Source organism: Lynx canadensis, chromosome C1, assembly GCF_007474595.2.
Source record: "Lynx canadensis isolate LIC74 chromosome C1, mLynCan4.pri.v2, whole genome shotgun sequence".
Taxonomy (NCBI): Eukaryota; Metazoa; Chordata; class Mammalia; order Carnivora; family Felidae; genus Lynx; species Lynx canadensis.
The window spans coordinates 170,636,413-170,659,395 of record NC_044310.1 but is presented as its reverse complement, the minus strand read 5'-3'; the positions used below and the strand labels follow the sequence as shown (position 1 = coordinate 170,659,395).

Here is a 22,983-nt window from a genome sequence, read left to right as displayed (position 1 = left end):
GTGCTGGGAAAACTGGACAGTGACATGCAGAAAAATGAACCTGGACCACTTTCTTACACCATCCACAAAAATAAACTCAAAAATGGATGAAAGACCTCAATGTAAGACAGGAAGCCATCAAAATCCACAAGGAGAAAGCAGGCAAAAACCTCTTTGATCTTGGCCACAGCAGCTTCTTACTCAACATGTCTCCAGAGGCAAGGGAAACAAAAGCAAAAATGAACTACTGGGACCTCATCAAAATAAAAAGTTTCTGCACAGTGAAGGAAACAATCAGTAAAACTAAAAGGCAACCCACAGAATGGAAGAAGACATTTGCAAACGACATATCAGATAAAGGGTTAGTTTCCAAAATCTATAAAGAACTTATCAAACTCAACACCCAAAAAAACAAATCATCCAGTGAAGAAATGGGCAAAAGACATGAATAGACACTTCTCCAAAGAAGACATCCAGATGGCCAACCAACACATGACAAAATTCTCAACATCACTCATCATCAGGGAAATACAAATCAAAACCACAATGAGATACCACCTCACACCTGTCAGAATGGCTAACATTAACAACTCAGGCAACAACAGATGTTGGCGAGGATGCGGAGAAAGAGGATCTCTTTTGCATCATTGTAGGGAATGCAAGCTGGTGCAGCCACTCTGGAAAACAGTATGGAGGTTCCTCGAAAAACTAAAAATAGAACTACCCTACAACTCAGCAATTGCACTACTAGGTATTTATCCAAGGGATACAGGTGTGCTGTTTCAAAGGGACACGTGCACCCCAATGTTTATAGCAGCACTATCAACAATAGCCAAACTATGGAAAGAGCCCAAATGTCCATCGATGGATGAATGGATAAAGAATATATGGTATATATATACAATGGAGTATTACTCGGTAATCAAAAAGAATGAAATCTTGTCATTTGCAACTACATGGATGAAACTAGAGAGTATTATGGTAAGTGAAATTAGTCAGAGAAAGACAAAAATCATATGACTTCACTCATATGAGGACTTTAAGAGACAAAACAAATGAACATAAGGGAAGGGAAACAAAAATAAGATAAAAACAGGGAGAGGAACTTAAATATGGAGACTCTTAAATATGGAGAACAAACAGAGGGTTACTGGAGGGGTTGTGGGAGGGGGGATGGGCTAAATGGATAAGGGGCATTAAGGAATCTACTCCTGAAATCATTGTTGGACTATATGCTAACTAATTTGGATGTAAATTTTAAAAAATAAAACTAAAAAAAAAAACAGTTGTGTTTCTATACACTAACAATGAACCATCAGAAATAGAAATTAAGAAAACAATCCACTTACATTAGCATCAAAGAGAATAAAAAATTTAGGAATAAATTTAACCAAGGAGGTGAAAGATCTGAAAACTATAAGACATTGATAAAAGAACTGAAGAAAACACAAATATATGGTAAGATATCTCATTTTCATGAATCAGAATAATTCGTATTTTTCAAATGCTCATACTACCAAAGTAATACACATATTCAATGCAATTCCAATCAAAATCGCAATGGCACTTTTCACATAAATAGAAAACAATCCTAAAATTTGTGTGTAACTGTAAAAGAATCTAAATAATCAAAGCAATCTTAGAAAGAAGAACAAAGTTACAGATATCACACTTCCTAATTTCAAACTATATTACAAAACTCGAGTAATCAAAACAGTCTGATATTGGCATAAAAACAGATACATATATCAATAAAACAGAATAGAAAGCCCAGAAATAATCGCATGCAGATATACCCAATTAATTTTTGACAAAGGAGCCAAGAATATACAATGGGAAAAGAACAGTCTCTTCAATAAGTGGTGTTGGGAAAACTGGACAGCCACATGCAAAAGAATGAAACTGTACCACTATCTCACACCATACAAAAAGTCAACTCAAAACAGATAAAAGACTTGGATACCAGGCTTGAAACATAAAACTCCAAGGAAACATCGTGGGTAAGCTCCTTGACTTTGGTCTTGCCCAGGACTTTTTTTGGATTTGACACCTAAAGCAAAGGTAACAAATGGAAAAATAAGTAGGTGGGACTGCATCCAACTAAACAGCTTCTGCACAGCAAAGAAAACATAAACAAAATAAAAAGACAACCTACTGTGTAGGAGAGAATATTTGCAAACTGCATATCTGATAAGAGGTTAATAATGAAAATATACAAGGAACTTACACAACTTAATAGCAAAAAAAAAAAAAAAAAAATTCCAGTTGAAAAACGGGCATAGGACATGACAGATATCTTCCAAAGAAGACATGCAAATAGCCAGCAAGCACAAAAAAAGGTGCTCAATATCACAAAGTATCAGGAAAATGCAAATCAAAACCACAATGAGCTACCACCTCAGACCTGTCAGAGTCTCTATTAGCTGGGGCGCCTGGGTGGCTCAATCACTTAAATATCTGACTTCAGCTCAGGTCATGATCTCAGTTTATGAGTTCAAGCCCCCCCATCTGGTTATGTGCTGACAGCTCAGAGCCTGGAGCCTGCTTCAGATTCTGTGTCTCCCTCTCTCTCTGCTCCTCCCCTAACTCATGCTCTGTATCTCTGTCTCTCAAGAATAAATAAACATTAAAAAAAAAAAAAAAGAATATTAGCAAAAAAGGCAGGAGATAATATGCTAACTGTTGGTGGCAACATAAACGGGAACGTTCAAAATGGAAAACAGTAAGAGATTCCTCAACAAGTTAAAAATGAAACTACTATATGATCCAGCAATTCCACTTCTGGATGAATGAAATGAATGAAATCAGGATCTGGAAAAGGTATCTGCTCTCTTCTGTTCATTGCTGTATGTTAACAATACCCAAGGAATGGAAACAATCTAAGTGTCCATCAATGGATGAATGGGTCAAGAAAATGTGATATATATATATACACAATGAAATATTATTTAGCTATTTAAAAAAGGAAATCCTGTCATTTGCAACAACATGGAGAAAACTGGAGGATATTTTGCTAAGTAAAGAAAGCCAGACAGAGAAATAACACATACTGCATGGTATCATATACGTGGAATAAAAAAAAAAAAAAAAAAAAAAAAGGTCAAACTCATAGAAACAGAGTAGAATGCTGGTATGCTGGTTGCCTGGGTCTAGAGGGTAGAGAAAGTAGAGACAGGCTGGTAAAACTTTCAGTTATAAGATGAATTAGTGCTGAGCATGTAATGCATAACATGGTCACTATAGTTGATAACATTCTAAGATGTGATTGAAATTTGCTAAGAGAAAAGACTTTAAATGCTCCCTCCCCTGCAAAAAAGGTGAAGTGACTAGTGTGTTAATTAACTCAATGGGTAGAATCCTTTCACACTGTCATATATCACATTGTATATTTTTCAATTTATTACAATTTTATGTCAGTTACATCTCAATAAAGCTGAAGAAATAAGTAAAGATCTTTGACTTTTACGGGAAAAAAAAAAGGTAATAACCGAAACCACTGGCAAATGTTGCCACCCAGGGAACATGCATAGAGCAAATGGCTGAAGAAAGAATCTTAGGGAATACTGCATTTAACATGTACTATAGCCAGGAATACCTATTACATTAAAACAAATCATATTCACGTTCCACAGAAATACCTTTTAAGTACTTTTGAGACTAAAAAACTTTAATAAGGTTAACTGAAACAAACACAAAATGTAACATTTATCACTATTTGGTACCATAAACTGACAAATCCCTCTCTTCTCCCTCCTTGGCCCTACTTGAGGTGGCTGAAGACAAGATGAGTGGGTCTTTTACATGCTATTTTTTGCCACTACAACTGCCTCATGGGCTTTGCATTTCTATCAGCTGTATCTAAGCCACTGTGCTCACTGAGTATATCACACACAGTCCATTCCAGTTGGAAGACTGGGAAGAGGAACGGGAGAGTCTTACTTTCTTGTTTTTCTGAGTTTACCTTCATTCCCCATGCTTTTTGTTTTTCCTGCCAGACCCATTTCCTATTTTGATTATTTCCTTTTCCTAGCTTTCCAACCAAACCTCTGAACGGTTTCTTCCCAGCCAGTCTTCCCATCACACCCAGCTCTCTGAAACATTTGTACATTGCAATTCCAGGTGCTGCGACAAGAAAATGTCATTTTCTCCTTCAATATAAGGTCAGAGGTAAAGTGGGACCATTGCCAACAAAAGATCTCTGAATCGCTCTGCACCATTTCTTGCCACTGCAGACAGAGCTGGGGCAGGGCTCACAGGCAGGATGCTAAGCCTGATGGAGCAGGAGAAGGAAGAGATATGTGAAAACAGCTGATTACTGAAGAAGAAGAGAAGTAGGAAACTGACATTCATGACTAATGTGTGAATTTTTGATGACTCTCTAAACATAGTCTCAACTATCCAGCTCAATAAATAAATACAGTATGTTGAAGTTAAGATTTCTGTTCTAAAAATTACTAATGGCATCATTACCAGTTTCTACAAAGCCCCTTAAGTAGAAGAGGGTGCTTGTCAGCTGACTGCTATTTTGAATATATCCAATTGAAATCTGATCCCTTCTTTCTGCCCATCTTTTTCATCACTCTCTCTGACTTTCAGCTCTGGGTAACTGATCTCAGCTAATCTTTTTTTCCCTGATGGCAGAGGAGAGGAAAGCATTAGAAGCCTGTGCCTCTGTGCAGCCATCTATTATCAGCTGAAGATGTGGCAGATACAGAAGGGGAAATCAGGCTGCAGGGTCTTTATCTGACCTTCACTGTTTCTATCTATTTTAGGTTAGAAAAGGTTTTAGAAGTTAGGGCTATTTCATGCAGCATATCATAAATTCTGGGAGAGGTATGCAAAACTGTGAAGGCAGAATTCAGAAATGGTGTCCTGTGACCATTTTCTCCTCTTTCTCTAATTGTTCAAAAGGTTTATGGTGTTAAATCTGACTGTCAACAGTCTATAAAAATAATTTATATTTCTAGTGATGACAGAAATTTCATGAAATCATGAATCTCAGATTGGAGAGTTCTCAGAAATAATCTATCCAATTTAAATAACATCAGATAAGAAGACATACAACAGAAAACAATAAACAACAATCTTGTGCGTGTATTCTAATATAATCTTTGCTAGCAATCTACCAAGAATAATTGGCCAGGAGTTCTGATTTGAGCAGGACATACCCAGTTTTGATCATCTTTATGTTCCCACTGTGTGAACTGTATTCCCCGAGAGTTCTTATGTTGAAGCCCTAACCGGCAGTGTGATGGCATTGTGAAATGGGGCCTTTGGGAGGTAATTAGGATTAGAGGTCATAAGAGTGGGGCCCTCATGTGGGATTAGTAGCCTTAAAGGAAGAGAAAGAGATAGAAGGCAGCGTCTGCAAGCCAAGGACAAGGCTCTCACCAAGAACCAAATCAGCTAGCACCTTGATCTTGGACTTCTCAGCCTCCAGAACTGTAAGAAATAAATGTTAAGCCACCCAGTGTATAGCAACCCACCCAGACTAATAAAGTGCCCAGGTGGTAAAATAACTTGCTTAACCAAAAAGTAACCAAAATCACCAAAAATAATTTAAATTATTTCCCAAAGTTACCTTAATTGTTCCTAGACAGAAACAGTATCATATGAAGGCACGGTATATGTTATCTCTTTTCCTTGAGTACCACATTTAACTCATAAACAAGCTCCATTAACTCTATCACCAAATAGATATATAATAAATCTGACCACTTTTTTCCATTCCACTAAAGCCACCGTTTATTCAGATGGTGTAGTAGCCTCCCAGCATATCTCCCAGCTTCCTCTCTTGGCCTCTCACAAGCCATTCTCCTCACAAAAGCCAGATTGATCTTTTAAAAATATAACACACTCTCCTGTTTAAAAACCCCAATGTCTTTTCATTGCACTTAAAATAAAACCCAAACAAGAGCTCCTGGATAGCTCAGTCAGTTAAGCTCCTGACTCTTGGTTTCGGCACAGGTCGTGATCTCACAGTTCGTAAGTTCAAGCCCCACATCTGGCTCTGAGCTGGTGGTGTGGAGCCTGCTTAGGATTCTCTCTCTCCCACTCTCTCTGCCCCTCCCATGATTGTGCTCTCTCTCAAAATAAATTTTAAAAACTTTTAAAAATAAATAAATAAGACCCAAACAATTTCAAGCAGTTTACAAACCCCTACACAGCCTAGACTAAGATTACCTATCCAGTCTGGTCTCATATCACTCTCCCCTTCAACTTCACTATTTCCCCAACCTGCCCATCAAGCACACTGTTGGATCTTTACCTGGCTGGTATCTCCTCAGTATAAATGTCAGCTTTTCTGAGAGATTTTTGTGATCACAGAGCATAAAATAAGCACCCTATCATTCTCTATTACACCAGTCTGCTTAAATTCTGCAGAGTACTTGTTGTTGGCCGATATTTTGCTTACCTTCCTCCTTATTTATTGAATGTAAGCTCCATGAAAGCCAGAATTTACTTGTATTATTCATAGATACATGCCAGCTCCTAAAGTAGAGCCTGGCACAGTTACTCACATACATTTTTAAATGAATAAATAAATAAATTAGATAATTTGAGAACACTAAAGAGGTCTACCTACAAAAACGTATTCCTTTCATCTTCCACAGTACCAGAAATTTCTATAATTAGAGTCATCTCTATTAAATTCTAATTGAAAATATCTATTAAAATTGAAAGCAGGTTAGTAGAATGATCTACAAAAGTGTAATTACTCATTAAAATTTTCATATAATTAGTTTGTTTTTTAACCCTAGATAAAAACATTGTTTCAACACAATGGGTTCTAAGAGTTTTTAAAAAGGGTGGAATTTGGAAGTTACTCCCAAGAAAGAGGAAGTAGCATAATGGGAAGGCCTTGAGCAGCTAGAAAACATCATGGAGGGAAATGAGCAACATGTTCACCTTAGAAAAACCTTTGTGTAGTCTTGCTCTAAGGAAAGTGCATGTACTGAATAATGAAGGTAACCTAGGAACTCCTAATTTTATATCTCATTTTTCTCTCAAGCATTGAAGTACTTCCCTCACCATGTTCTCAACAACCATATACCATTTCTGTGAATCAGGCAGGTTGTATCATCCGTCCAAATCCACCAACCAGGGAAATTAGGACTCTTTGCCACATGGTTACTCGCTGGTGAATCTGAGATTAGGCCACAGCTCTAATGACCAATCCATTCTTCTACACTGCCCGTTTTGAAGGCCTAGATCAGAATATTCTCACTAAAAATTCTATGAGCTGATAAGATCATATTCCATGAGTAACATGAGAGGCATGAGGGGTGGCATTTGGAGGGAAGCATATTATAGGGATGAAACTATTGTAGAAAATATCAGTAACCCCATAATTAATCTCTTACCCTGCTCCATATACCTCTATAATGTTGCTTACATATTTACATCATCTAATTTCACTTTGCTTTGTTATTCATTCATTAAACATTCAGCAAATATTTATTGAGCATGTGTGAGGTGATAGGCAGTATGCTAAGTGCCTGGGACACATGAGAGAACAAAATAGATTCCCTTTCTTTATGTTACCTTATTATACAGAAATTGCAAGGTTTACCAATTCCTTAATAGCCAAACACATTTTTATGTTCGAGTACATGGTCTCTCCCCTTAGGATATTCCCTATCCCCACTCCATGGCCTAATGAATATTTGCTGAAGTTTTGGAATTGGATGGAATGGGACAGATCATAATGAAATGCAATGTGTTCTGACCCCACATCCTACACCCAGGTTATGTCTGTCTTATACTCTTCAGGGCTTAAGTAGAGGCAAGGAAGAATGGCAAATGTAGCAAACAACTGAAAGTATGTCAGTGTTTCTCAAAGTAAGATCTTTAGACCATAAGCATCAGAATCATCTAGGATATTTGTTAAAAGTTAAAATTCTAGAACAGGAACGCAGATCTAGGAGGAAATCTCCCAAGGATGTCTGCAGGCATCCTGGAGATGGTTCAGCACATTCAAGTTTGAAAAACGCTGCTTTAGGCCTCATGTTAGAGCCAGAGACAATAAAACAATGTGCACTACTTGTTCTGAGGGTGCCAAATCACTCATAAATTATTTATTTTTGTATCTCTTCAGTTGACTCAAGTTCAATTGCTGGTACTTGGTAGACAAATGACAAAAATGCAGCTACTTTAGATAAGGTCCTGAAGTTGAGATGTTATCTGAAGCTTATTAGGCATCTGATTGAGCCATTGGCTTTTGTGGAAGGTCTGCAAAGGGCAGACAGCATTCCTGTAAAACTATCCAGTGATGACTGACTTTGGTTCTTTTATTTGATCTGAATAATTAACTCAAATAAAGGCAGCTTTTTGGTCTAAATGGCCATTGACAATTATTCCATTTTCTGCTTGACTTTAATGCTGAAGAGTTGGCTGACTGGTGCCAAGTAAATATATTATCACTTTTAATACTATAATTCCAATTATCATAAATTTAATTGTGAAATAAGAACTGCATTTTCTTGAAAGGAGCATTTTTTTTCAAGTGAAGGTAACTTGCATTATCATAATTCTATCTCAATATCCTTGTACTGATTTTTTTTAATGTAATGTATCGCCCTTTCAAACTATTTGTAATCTCATCAAGGCATTTGTCTAATGAAATACTTTAAATTACTTTCCCAGATAATGTCAGAACATAATGACATCAAAATGACCCTATCATGTAGTCCCACTGGATTTTTTATTGAAATCTTTCATTGGAGTGTATCGAAAAATAAAAAGGAAGGGTGCTTCCACAGATTGAAGTATAAATCTCATGATACTCTATTAAGCACAAGTTCCTGTCCTTTAAACATTTTTTAAAAGATGTTGTGTTGTGTACATCTCTATTATGGTCATTTATTCAAAGCTGGGTATTTTAAAACTCCAAATTTATTTCCCTTGCCAATGAAGAAACGACTCACAGGCACTGAAAACCCTGTTTTTACTACCCAAATACTAGTGTTTGTTTTGAATCCAGACATAGATTCAAATTCACCTGTATTTTACAGATAGATCTGCTTAATACACTACTTAATTTTATCACTTCTTGTATTACAAGAGATATATAAACCCAGCCCACCACCCAAATAAAATGACTTTAGGAAGAAAGCGTGGTACTGTCTCTGTAACTTCCATACTCACAGTTCATACCCAGTCCCTCTATAGGCTTACTGTCCTATCCTACTCAATGCTTTACTCTCAGCCTTCTTCCCAAAGAGGTTTCCAATAGGTCAGGAGGGTCAAGGACACATAATTAAGCACTGTACAAGGAAAGGAGCAAAGGCATGAGAGAAATCTACAACAGGCAAAAGAGCAGTAAAGGATTATACCTTACTAGGATTCAATCAGTTCAGTCAGAAGATAGAAAGGAGGTTGTCCCGCTCCTCCTATTCCCATATTTATGAACAGATACCATCAGGATACTTTTGTAAAGGTTGTGCACGGACTCTAAAACTAGAAAAGCTGAAAGTAGCATATGCCTAGGTCAGATGATTTAAGTGGTGTGTTTTGGGTTTTGTTTTTGTTTTTGTCTTTGTTTGGATATTCTGGTTGAAGGGAAGGGGAGAACTGGCAGATTTAGGAAATAAAAATTCAAGATACCAGCTAAATTTGAATTTAGTATTTAAAACTATGAAAACTTTTTTTAGTGTAAGTATGTTCCTTGCAATATTGGGGTCACACTCAAACTGAAATAGTACTCACTGTTTATCCAGAGTTCTAGTTTAACTGAGCATCCTGTATTATTTCTATAGGAAGAGTCCTTCCAGGTCTGAGAGATCTCAAGCCTCCAAATGCTCTCTGGAAGACAAGACAGAAGACAATGGAGCCTGTGTGAGCCTTGGAATGAAAGAACTATAGAGAAGGGCCCAAAAAAGAGTTAACAGACGAGGTGCTGGTTCTAGGGACACAGAAAAGAAACAACAGGACAAAATACCTTCCAGAAGTCTATCCCACCTCATCAAAATAGGAGGAAGACAAAACCTGGCATTTCATCACTCAGCAAATAAATTAATTTAGTTTGGGAGAGAAATGATTGACCCAGAGGCATTAAAATATTTCAGACTAAAGAGGCCCAATCCAAAGCTGCTGCCTACTAAGGGCAGAATTGCCCCAGAATTTGTAGTTTCTCTATACACTGTCAATTTGGAACATACTTTATAATAACAAATCCATTCTAAGAAAAGTATAATTAAGTTTGACTGCTTCTCCGAAGCTTGCCAAGGTTCTGGCTGAGCAGTCAGGTGAAATATCTCTCAGGAACAAGCTTCATGAAAGCTTTCCATCTTATGCAGCTACCTTCCCACCCCCACGCACCCCAGTTCTTCCTATCCAGTACCAGGAGAAATCTGCTATAGAGAAATGTACTGTTTTACTTATTTTTTTAACCTTTATTCATTTCTGAGAGACAAAGAAACAGAGTGCAAGTTGGGGATGGGCAGAGAGAAAGGGAGACAGCACAGCTCTGTCAGCACAGAGACCGACTCAGGGCTTGAACCCACCAACTGTGAGATCATAACCTGAGCCGAAGTTGGATGCTTAACCTACTGAGCCACCCAGGTGGCTTATTTTATTTTTTTAATTTGCAGAATTAAGACTTTTTTTTTAAGTAGGCTTCACTCCCAGTGCAGAGCCCAATGAGGGGCTTGAACTCATGACCCAGAGATCGAGACCTGAGCTGAGATGAACAGTGCCCTAGAGATGTACCTTTTGTTTTTTAAAACCATAAATGTTCTGGGGCACCTGGGTGGCTCAGTCAGCTGGGCCTCCGACTTCAGCTTAGGTCATGATCTCGCGGTCCGTGAGGTCCATGGGTTTGAGCCCCAAATTGGGCTCTGTGCTCACAGTTCAGAGCCTGAAGCCTGTTTCAGGATTCTGTGTCTCCCTCTCTCTGCCCCCCACTTGTACTCTGTCTCTCTCTCTGTCAAAAATAAAACATTTAAAAAATAATAAAAAATAAATAAAACCATAAATGTTTATTTGAACTTATGAGATTCATGTGAAATCAATTTGAATTTTATTCAAGTTTTCCATCCTCTAGAAATATCAAGCTTTTCTGTTTGTTTCAATAATCTGTGCTAGAAGGAGTTAAATTCTCCAAAGATTCAGAACTTAATAGTCTATATGTTCAGGCAAATGATATTATGACATTCTAAACCTTTTTTTATAACTTTCTCTAGGGGAATATTTATCAACTTTGGTAAACAACAGGTTATAATAAAAAAACCTTTTTAGCAAAAGTATTATGCTGTCATTTATCATTTAATGATCTTAATGAAGATCACCTTTTATTGATTTTTCTTCTCTTATCTTACCATAGACACTTTGCCAAAACACTGTCTGGCCTTCCAAGAGTTCAAACTCAAGGGAATGTTAAATGATATTAGACTATTTTTATTCTTATACAAATAAGGAAACTTGTTATATGAGAGACATGACATTGGAGATCAATCAGAAGCCAGTCAGTAAATGGAACTGGAAAAATTAGTTATCCTTTAGGGAAAAATATTGAATCCCTATCTCACACCACAAACAAAAATCTATCACAGCTGGACTAAAGATTTAAATATAAAGAGGCAGAATTTACAGAACTTTAGAATAAAATCTAGTAGGTTATCTTCATGCCGTCAGGAAAGGGAAAGGTTATCAAAACGTTAAAAGTATCCATTTTTTTTTAAAGAAAAATTTGAAAACATTAAAATTAAAAATGTTTGTTCATGAAAATAGAATTTTTTTAGGAAAACTAAAAGGAACAAGCCACAAACCAGGAGACAATTTTACACAATATATAATGAGAAAAGAGTAATTTACAGAATATACAAGGATTTCTATAATAATAAAACTATATGAATAGGCATTTCACAGAAGAAACAAAACAGGCCAATAAAAATATGAAAATATTCTCAAAAATTCCATTATGGTAAAATTAATATTATGCTTACTATATTGGCAAAAACTTTAAAAATCTGATGGTATACAAGCATTGGAGCAAGAGGAATTCCTAAATAACAGGTATAAGTAAAATTTGTGCCATCAGTGGGAAAACATTTTAGCATTTTCCTACATATCTGATCATATGAATTTACCACAACTCAATCATTACATTCCTATTGTGTGTATTTATATAAATATAGATATAGATGTGCAGATATAGGTATACAATATAGGAGAGAAAAATATCCTTTTCCTCTACCTTTCTAATTTCTCACCTGCAACAAAAGACAGATTAACAAGAGAAAATCATGCAAATTTATTTAGTGTAAATTTCCAATGACACAGAAACCTTCATAAAGAAACAAAGACCCAAAAAGGTGGTTAAATCTGAGTGTTTTATGCTGGGTTTGATGAAGAGTGGAGTCATGGAAACATGTGAAAGGGCAAAAGAAAGAGTATAAATTAAGTGTAGTAAACTGGGGGAAAGAGCGAGGCCCATTCATTCAGATTCCTCTTGGTACCTTGCAGATAAGGATATTCCTTTCCTCCAAGTATAGGAAGAGTACCTCTCACATGAGGCATGAGGGTTTTCTGAACTGCTTCCGGGGAAGGGCTTTCCTGCACATGCCACTTCTCAGATTTTCTCAGCTTCAAATATGTAGTATGCCATGGTGCCAGATTTAGGAGTAGTATGTCCTGAATCCCATCAAAACACAGCCGTGCCCTGCAGGTGCTCTTGCACACGTTCAGCCGGAAACATTCAAAAGTGGTAATAACAGCAGTGTTTATGCAGCAAAGAAACTGATTTTTATAAACCCAAGTGTCCAAACCCAAGAGAATAAATCAGAGAACACTCACACTATGAAACATTATTTAGCAGTGAAAATAAATAAATGTAAACAACACACTCAACTATCTACCAATATGCACTATATACAATAATTAATTTCATAGTCATAATCTTAATTTTTTAAAAAACAAATCACAAAACACTACATACAGTATGATATCACTGAATATAGCTAAGAGTAAGAAAAATTAAAAATATATTATTTGCATTCATATATGGTAATTTTTTATAAAAGCAATTAATTGCTAAATATTATTGCTATGAAAGACAGCAAAGAAATAGAGTAAGGAGTACAAGTAGCTTCAATGTTACTGCTAATTTGCTGGTTATTAGTGGAGAGGTGAGTTCACAAGGGTTTGTTGCATTATTATGTTTCATAACTTAAATGTAAGTTATGTATTCTTTTATATGAGTCAAATATTACATGTAAATGTTTATTAAAGAATTAGAGCATTAATAGATTTTAGATGGATTGCTGATTTCCTAAGGCAAGTCGCAAGCCCAGAGTAAGTCCGTCAAAAGCAAAGTTAACAGGGAAAAAAAAGAAAAGGAAGAAAGAAATCAGACTATAAGCGATTTAATTGTGCAGACTTGGAAACATTCAATTTTTTAAAGCATATTAGTCTCTTTTTCACCATCTAAATCCAATTTTCTTAAGTAGCTATAATCCAAATCCAGACCATGGCTACGTGTTAGGTGTCATTCTTAAAAGTAAGTCATCCCTTGAGAAACTGAAAACATTTATATGGCTCTTTACAGTGCTCTGGGATAGTCTTCTATTGTTAAACATCCTACAACAATAAACAGGTGGTTACAACAGAATGTGCTAACTGTTGTGATGAGAAAGTTCAGACAGTGTCAGGAGCATACACCTATGGCACAAATAGAGAGGGATGTGGCACAAGGCTTTCCAGAGAAGATGGCATCTGACATGAAGTTCGAAGGACGCATAGGGTTATCATATGAATAAATGGGTGGTAGACTACTCAAGAAATCTAGTCCTTTATTCCTAAGAAACTACTGAGTATACTTTATGATCTTCAGGGGTAATTCCTGATGTGCCAGATTTTTGCCTTACAGGTAACTTGGGAATCTAATTCCCACACTAAATTCAATCCCGATATATACTGACACACTGCTCTGAAGCTATTTTAATTCCACACAAGGGTATTTAGCTTTCAGCAGTTTCTTTTCTAAATTCACTCCAAAGCATCATATCAGTTTTTAAAATCATGGAAATACAGTTTTGGAGGAGACATGAAAGATCATCTAATCCATTTCTCTTATCTTATATATACAATTCCAATAAATCCAGAGTCTCATGTGAATCAGTTTCAGAACAGTGGCATATTTAAAAGTTCAGTTAATAATCAAAGGTAAAAAAAAAAAAAATAATCAAAGGTAAAAAAATTTTTAATTCAATTTTCACTTACTTTTCTTGAGTGTGAGCTGGACTCATTCAAAGATGAAAGCAACTATATTCTTCTTACTGCTCCCCAGTAAACTGGCTTCATGGACTCATTATTTCCCCCTTCTAGACAGAATCTGATACAGGTCCCATGGCTTTTCAGTCACTATTACATATTAAATAAGTGGAAGCTTCATTTTGGCATTTTAAAAAAACATGGACAGGTATAAAATCAAGTAAGTTTATCCAGGTCAGTGTAAAAATCAAAACTCAGTTTAGAACTTCTCTGTTCCCTCAAATCACATCCAACCCCAGTTGGGAACCCCGAGTAAGGAAGGAAGGGATATGGTAAGCCTGCCCTGCTTCCTCTCCCATATGCCACTCCCTCCAGGGTCAAAGCACAGCGAAGGAAAAAAGGTTAAGAGTACAGAAAGAAAGTGTCTCACACAACTGCCTTAGGTAGGATCTAGGATTGGTGTCCATATATGTGGCAGATGTGCAAACCTAATCCTTTTTCTCAGGATGGAAATGAGGTGACTTTTGCAGGTACCTCAGAGACCCCCTCACTAAGGACCTTGGACAGCAAGTCAACACTCCCAGTGGCACATATAGGGCCTCTCCTCCAGCTGGCTCCCTGCTGCTATCCATTACATTCCCAGTGTTCACCTTCTCTTCTTTGGATCTCAGTATCCAATAGTCTTGGGCAGGTTAGTTTTGAAGAAGTCTCTGATTATCACCATCCATAGGCTCCATATTTGTCTCCAAGAAATCTCACTTTTGCCTCACTACTGGTGGGAGTGCAGCTTGCTTCTATTACAACCCTCATTCCTCTATGATCAGGAAGGGACAGGGTCAGCTTTCTTCAGGCATGACTCAAATATCAACCCTTGAGTCCCTCACATCCAAAAGGACACAGACAAACTTTCCACTAGATTTTAAGTAAAAGGGAAGCATCCCCCTACCCATGACCTTCGCTGGGGGCATGGTTGATGAAGACGAATAATCCAACACACTGACAACTGTCTCCAATAAATCCTCTCTCTCAGCCTCTTCAGCCTCACCCTCTGTGATATGTGGATGTGTGGTGGATGATTGCTAAGAAAATCCATTTTTGACCACCCCCTTTGCAAGTGCTACCTAGGTTGCCAAGCACCTCACTTTAGAATGTGAGAGTCCCCAAAAATGCTCTCAGCCTTTTGACCTCTCCTAAAACTTCAAGGCAAAAAGACATGGCATTGTTCCACATGAACACATAAACCACAGCCTCACTTATTCAAATTCTTATTCTATCCCCTTTCTGACAACCCCCTCCCCAAAAGAAGCTGGTGACAAAGTGGAAAAGTGGAAACAGCCACAGGGACTGAATTAAAAAGGGAGGAAGGATAAAGGAGAGAGTTTAAATTCCATTAAGACTCTATAAACAGAGGGAACACAGAGTCTGAACCTCTGTAGCTAGATACCTGGCAGTGCTCTGGTAAGAAGGGAAAATCCCCAGGAGTAGAGTGAGGTCCAGGGGTCCTCAGGCCACACAAGAGGTGGTTCCCCTGCTGGGAAGATACTCCGTAGAGGCTGTGCAGCGCCCCCCCCCCCCCAACAGGCAAAGGTGCCAGCAGATCCCAGAGAACAATCACATTCGCTGGTGCTGGAACAAGGTCATTAAGGGTGAAGCCTGGTGCCAGATATGTGTTGAGATTTTCCATCATCCCTGAAACACTGCTGCTACACAATTGTGTGAACATTTTCTGGGGCTGGCACCCACCCACAGTCTCTGGGCATCGGCAGCAGCATGGTCCAACAAACGTTCCTGGGTGCAGCCAGCACCTGGCCTTTGTTCGGTGAGACCCTCCCCCAGAAGGTCTGAGAAGGACAAAACCACAATCCCTCAGAAGTGAGGGGTTGGGAAACACAGTCACATCTGAGATAAAACTCAGGAGGGAGGTGTCACCTGGCAACCTGACGGCTTGGTCACAGACAGTGTAAGAGCGGGGAATGGACAGAAGCCAGAGACAAAGGATGGGCGCACGATTGCTGATCAGGAAGAACAGAGTTCTGATACTAGAGACTGGGTAGCTGGGTGACACCATTTTCACCCGTTCTGTGCATGCGCATACACACCTACAAGAGCCACAACAATTCACTGCAGTAAGCTAAGTAGTGCCATCTAATGGAGACGAGAGCCATTACACTAAGCCCCTCCAACTGGGCCAACCTTGCTCTTCAGGAACATCACAAGTCTCTCCACCTGCTTAGTTTATGAACTATAAATTGCTTCATAGTTTGACTTCTATAGGGGAAAACAATAATTTCAATCTGTTCGCTGGTCCATTTATTGTATTTTCTTTTTTTCTTTTTCATTTCTTTTCTTTTTCTTGAATACAGAAAAAGAAAAAATTTATTTTTATTTCCAATTTTTATTAAAAATATTTCTTTAATTTTTTTTACATTTTTTTAATCTTTTGTAAACTTTTCAAAGTCTATTTTACTTCCATCTTTTCATTTTATTCTATTTCATTGTATTCATTTCTTCAAATTTTCAAACGTTTTCCTTCCCTCCTGCTTTTTTCTCTAATCTATCAAGCTCCTTTCAACAACCAGACCAAAACACACCTATGATCTAGCATCATTTATTTGATTTGTGTGTGTGTGTTATTTTTAATTTCTAATTTTAATTTTTTTTTACCTTATTAATTCCTTTTCTTCCTTCAAAATCAAGAAACAAAGGAATTCACCCCAAAAGAAAGAGCAGGAAGAAACAACAGCCAGGAACTTAATCAACAGAGATACAAGCAAGATGTCTGAAGTAAAATTTAGAATCATGATAACAATACTAGCTGGGGTCGAAAATAGATTAGAATCCCTCTCTGCGGAGATAAAAGAAGTAAAAACTAGTCAGGATGAAATAAAACATGCTATAACTGACCTTCAATCTCAAATGGATGTTACAGCGGCAAGGATGGATAAGGCAGAGCAGCAAATCCGTGACATAAAGGACAAACTTATGGAGAAAAATGAAGCAGAAAAAAAGAGGAAGACTAAGGCAAAAGAGCATGATTTAAGAATTAGAGAAATCAGTGACTCATTAAAAAGGAACAACATCAGAATCATAGGGGTCCCAGAAGATGAAGGGAGAGAGAAAGGGGTAGAGGGTTAGTGAGCAAATCATAGCAGAAAACTTTCCTAACCTGGGGAAAGACACAGACATCAAAATCCAGGAAGCACAGAGGAGTCCCATGAGATTCAACAAAAACCGACCATTAACAAGGCATATCATAGTCAAATTCACAAAATACTCAGGCAAGGAAACAATCAGGAAAGCAGCAAGGGAAAAACAGTCCTTAACCTACAAAGGAAGACAGATCAGGTTTACAGCAGACCTATCCACAGAAAATTGGCAGGCCAGAAAGGAGTGTCAGTATATATTCAAAGGGCTGAACTGGAAAATTATGCAGCCAAGAATTCTTTATTCAGCAAGGTTGTCATTCAAAATAGAAGGAGAGATTAAAAGTTTCCCAAACAAAAATTAATGGAATTGTGACCACTAAACCAGCCCTGCAAGAAATTTTAAGAAAGCTCTCTGAGGGGAGAAAAGACAAAAAAAAAATAAACACATAAATAAATACCAAAAGCAACAAAGACTAGAAAGGACCAGAGAACACCACCAGAAACTCCAACTCTACAAGAAACATAATGGCAATAAATTCCTATCTTTCAGTACTCATTCTAAATGTCAGTGGACTAAACGCTCCAATCAAAAGACATAGGATAACAGAATGGCTAAGAACACAAGATCCATCTATATGCTGTTTACAAGAGACCCACTTTAGATGTAAAGACACCTTCAGATTGAAAGTAAGGGGATGGAGAACCATTTACCATGCTATGGTTGAGGAAAGAAAGCTACAGTAGCCATACTTCTCTCGACTTTAAAATAAAGACTGTATCAAGATTTTCAGAAGGGCATTATATCATAATTAAAAGGTCTATCCACTAAGAAGACTTCACAATTGTAAACATTTATGCGCCAAATGTGAGAGCACCCAAATATATAAATCAATTAACCACAAACATAAAGAAACTCATTGATAATAATACCATAATAGTAGTGGACTTCAACACCCCACTTACAGCAATGGACAGATGATCTAAACAGGAAATCAACAGGGAAACAATGGCTTTGAATGACACACTGGAACAGATGGACTTAACAGATATATTCAGACATTTCATCCTAAAGCAGCAGAATATACATTCTTCTCCAGTGTACATGGGACATTCTCCAGAATAGATCACATACTGGGACACAAATCAGCCCTCAGAAAGTACAAAAAGATCGAGATCATACCGTGCATATTTTCAGACCACAACACTGCGAAACTCGAAATCAACCACAAGAAAAAATTGGGGAAGATAACAAATATTTGGAGACTGAAAAACATCCTACTAAAGAATGAATGGGCTAACCAAGAAGTTAAAGAGGAAATTAAAATGGACATGGAAGCCAATGAAAATGATAACACCACAGCCCAAAACCTATGGGATGCAGCAAAGGCAGTCATAAGAGGGAACTATATAGCAATCCAGGCCTTTCTAAAGAAGGAAGAAATAAATGTCTCAAATACACAACCTAACCGTACACCTTAAAGAGCTGGAAAAAGAACAGCAAATAAAACCCAAAACCAGCAGAAGACAGGAAATAATAAAGATAAGAGCAGAAATCAATGCTATTGAAACCAAAACAAAACAAAACAAAAAACAAAATAGAAAAACAAAAAAACAGTAGAACACACCAATGAAACCAGAAACTGGTTCTTTGAAAGAATTAACAAAATTGATAAACCACTAGTCAGTTTGATCAAAAAGAAAAAGGAAAGGACCCAAATAAATAAAATCAAGAATGAAAGAGGAGAGATCACAACCAACATAGCAGAAATAAAACAATAATAAGAGAATATTATGAGCAATTATACACCAACAAAATGGGCAATCTGGAAGAAAGGGACAAATTCCTAGAAACACACAAACTACCAAAACTGAAACAGGAAGAAATATAAAATTTGAAAAGGCATATAACCAGTAAAGAAATTGAATCAGTGATCAAAAATTTCCCAAAAAAACAAGAGTCCAGAGCCAGATGGCTTTCCCGGGGAATTCTACCAAACATTTAAGGAAGACTTAACACATATTCTCTTGAAGATGTTCCAAAAAATAGAAATGGAAGGAAAACTTCCAAACTCTTTCTCTGAATCCATCATTATCTTGATTCCAAAACCAGAAAAAGACCCCACTAAAAAGGAGAACTATAGACCAATTTCCCTGATGAACATGGATGCAAAAATCCTCAACAAGATATTAGCCAACTGGATCCAACAATACATTAAAAAAAAATTATTCACCACAAACAAGTGGGATTGATACCTGGGGTGCAGGCTGGCTCAATATCTGCAAAACAATCAGTGTGATTCATCACATCAATAAAAGAAAGGACAAGAACTACATGAGCCTCTCAATAGTTGCAGAGAAAGCATTCAACAAAATACAGCATCCTTTCTTGATAAAAACCCTCAAAAAAGTAGGGATAGAAGGATTATACCTCAAGATCATAAAAGCCATACATGAATGACCCAATGCTAATATCATCCTCAATGGGCAAAAACTAACAGCTTTCCCCCTAAGGTCAGGAACAATACAGGGATCTCCACTCTCGCCAGTGTTATTCAACACAGTATTGGAAGTCTTAGCCTCAGCAATCGGGATACACAAAGAAATAAAAGGAATCCAAGATGGTCAGGAGGAAGTCAAACTCACTCTTTGTAGATGACATGATACACTATATGCAAAACGAAAAAAAATCCACCAAAAACTGCTGGAACTGATCCACAAATTCAGCAAGGTCGCAGGATATAAAATCAATGCACAGAAATCAGTTGCATTCCTATACACCAATAATGAAGCAACAGAAAGAGAAATCAAAGAATTGATCCCATTTACAACTGCACCACAAACCATAAAATACCTAGGAATAAATCTAACCAAAGATGTTAAAAATCTGTACACTGATATAGAAAACTTATGAAAGAAATTGAAGAAGACACACAAAAAATGGAAAAATATTCCATGTTCCTGGATAGGAAGAACAAATATCAATGCAATCCCTATCAAAATAACACCAGCATTCTTCACTGAGCTAGAACAAACAATCCTAAAATTTGTATAGAACCAGAAAAGACTCTGAATAGCCAAAGCAGTCTTGAAAAAGAAAGCCAATGCAGGAGGCATCACAATCCCAGACTTCAAGCTGTATTAAAAAGCTGTAATCATCAAGACAGTATGATATTGGCACAAAAACAGATACTCAGATCAACAGAACAGAATAGAGAGCCCAGAAATGGACCCACAAGCGTATGGCGAACTAATCTTTGACAAACCAGGAAAGAATATCCAATGGTATAAAGACAATCTTTTCAGCAAGTGGTGCTGCAAAACTGGACAGCAACATGCAGAAAAATGAACCTGGACCACTTTCTTACACCATACACAAAAATAAACTCAAAATGGATGAAAACGCTAAATGTAAGACAGGGAAGCATCAAAATCCTCGAGAAGAAAGCAGGCAAAAACCTCTTTGACCTTGGCTGCAGCAACTTCTTACTCAATACGTCTCCAGAGGCAAGAGAAACAAAAGCAAAAATGAACTACTGGGACCTCATCAAAATAAAAAGCTTCTGCACAGTGAAAGAAACAATCAGCAAAACTAAAAGGCAACCGATGGAATGGGAGAAGATATTTGCAAACAACATATCAGATAAGGGATTAGTATCCAAAATCTATAAAGAACTGATCAAACTCAATACCCAAGAAACAGATAATCCAGTGAAGAAATGGGCAAAAGACATGAATAGACACTTCTCCAAAGAAGACATCCAGATGGCCAACAGACACATGAAAAATATCACTCATCATCAGGGAAATACAAATCAAAACCACCATGAGATACCACCTCACACCTGTCAGAATGGCTAACATTAACAACTCAGGCAGCAACAGATATTGGCGAGAATGCGGAAAAAGAGTATCTCTTTTGCACTGCTGGTGGGAATGCAAACTGGTGCAGCCACTCTGGAAAACAGTATGGAGGTTCCTCAAAGAACTAAAAATAGGGGCACCTGAGTGACTTAATTGGTTAAGCATCTGACTTCAGCTCAGGTCATGATCTCATGGTCCATGAGTTCGAGCCCCGCACTGGACTCTGTGCTGACAGCTCGGAGCCTGGAGCCTGCTTCAGATTCTATGTCTCCCTCTCTCTCTGCCCCTCCCCTGTTCATGCTCTGTCTCTCTCTGTCTCAAAAATAAATAAACATTTAAAAAATAAAAAAAAACTAAGGTAAAAAAAACAGGTATGCTGTTTCTGAGGGACAAATGCACCCCAATGTTTACAGCAGCACTATCAACAATAGCCAAATAATGGAAAGAACCCAAATGTCCACCGATGGATGAATGGTTAAAGGAGATGTGCTATATATATATACGTATATATATATATATATGTGTGTGTGTGTGTGTGTATATATATATATATATATATATATACATACATACAATGGAATATTACTCGGCAATCAAAAAGAATGACATCTTGCCATTTGCAACTACATGGATGGAACTAGAGGGTATTATGCCAAGGGAAAGTAGTCAGAGAAAGACAAACGTCATATGACTTCACTCATATGAGGACTTTAAGACACAAAACAGATGAACATAAGGGAAGGGAAACAAAAATAATATAAAAACAGGGAGGGGAACAACACATAAGAGACTCTTAAATATGGAAAACAAACAAAGGGTTACTCGAGGGGTTCTGAAAGGGGGGATGGGCTAAATGGGTAAGGAGCATTAAGGAATCTACTCCTGAAACACTGTTGCACTATATGCTAACGAACTTGGATATAAATTTAAAAAATAAATTAAATAAAAACAATTTTAGAAGCTAAAAAAAAGGAAATAAAATATGATGGAATTTTCAAATATTCCTGGTTTGAGTGAAAACTTCTGTTAAGTACTTTGAAGCAAAATTTAGCCATACCTAAGAAGTTCAAGATCTTTAGACATAGCCATACTTAGAGGTATCTATTCTACATAAACTCTCATACGTTTGCATGAAGGCACCTGATTTCCTATTGTCTTACAGCCCACTTCACTCATTTATATTATCTGCCTGGCCTGTAGGTATTTGCAACATCTAGATATAGATTATGAGGAGAGGGAATTTATTTTTTATTATATTCACAACAAATTGTTATCTCTTAAAATAGACATTCCAAAGCTTGACCCCAAGGAAATGGGATTTGGAATTATTTCCTACATGTCTAGCATAAAAGAGTCCCAATATCAATGGCCCGTGGAGCAGCAAAATCTAGATGCTTTTAATGAGTTTTAGGTGGTAGGCTCACAAACATTTTATTTTTACAGAATTCAGGTGGGGCGCCTGGGTGGCTCAGTCGGTTAAGCATCCGACTTCGGCTCAGGTCATGATCTCGCGGTCTGTGAGTTTGAGCCGATGGTCAGGCTCTGTGCTGACAGCTCAGAGCCTGCAGCCTGTTTCAGATTCTGTGTCTCCCTCTCTCTCTGACCCTCCCCCGTTCATGCTGTCTCTCCCTGTGTCAAAAATAAATAAACGTTAAAAAAAAAAAGAATTCAGGGGTCAAATATGTTTGTAAAACTAAAAAACTATTGACTTAGGCAAATCAATGAATATTACCCCCCTGCCCCGCCCCCTGCTGAAGTACTTAGCAGAGCCTTTATGTGAAAATCT

At 37.4% G+C, this 22,983-nt stretch overlaps 1 long non-coding RNA gene across 1 annotated transcript; it reads left to right on the top strand.

The window, feature by feature from the left end:
• The first annotated feature begins 705 nt into the window (after window positions 1-705).
• Window positions 706-21,633, top strand: LOC115521230. Its single transcript, XR_003970996.1, has 2 exons — window positions 706-751; window positions 21,569-21,633. It is a non-coding gene; the product is annotated as an uncharacterized LOC115521230 (long non-coding RNA).
• The last annotated feature ends 1,350 nt before the right edge of the window (window positions 21,634-22,983 follow it).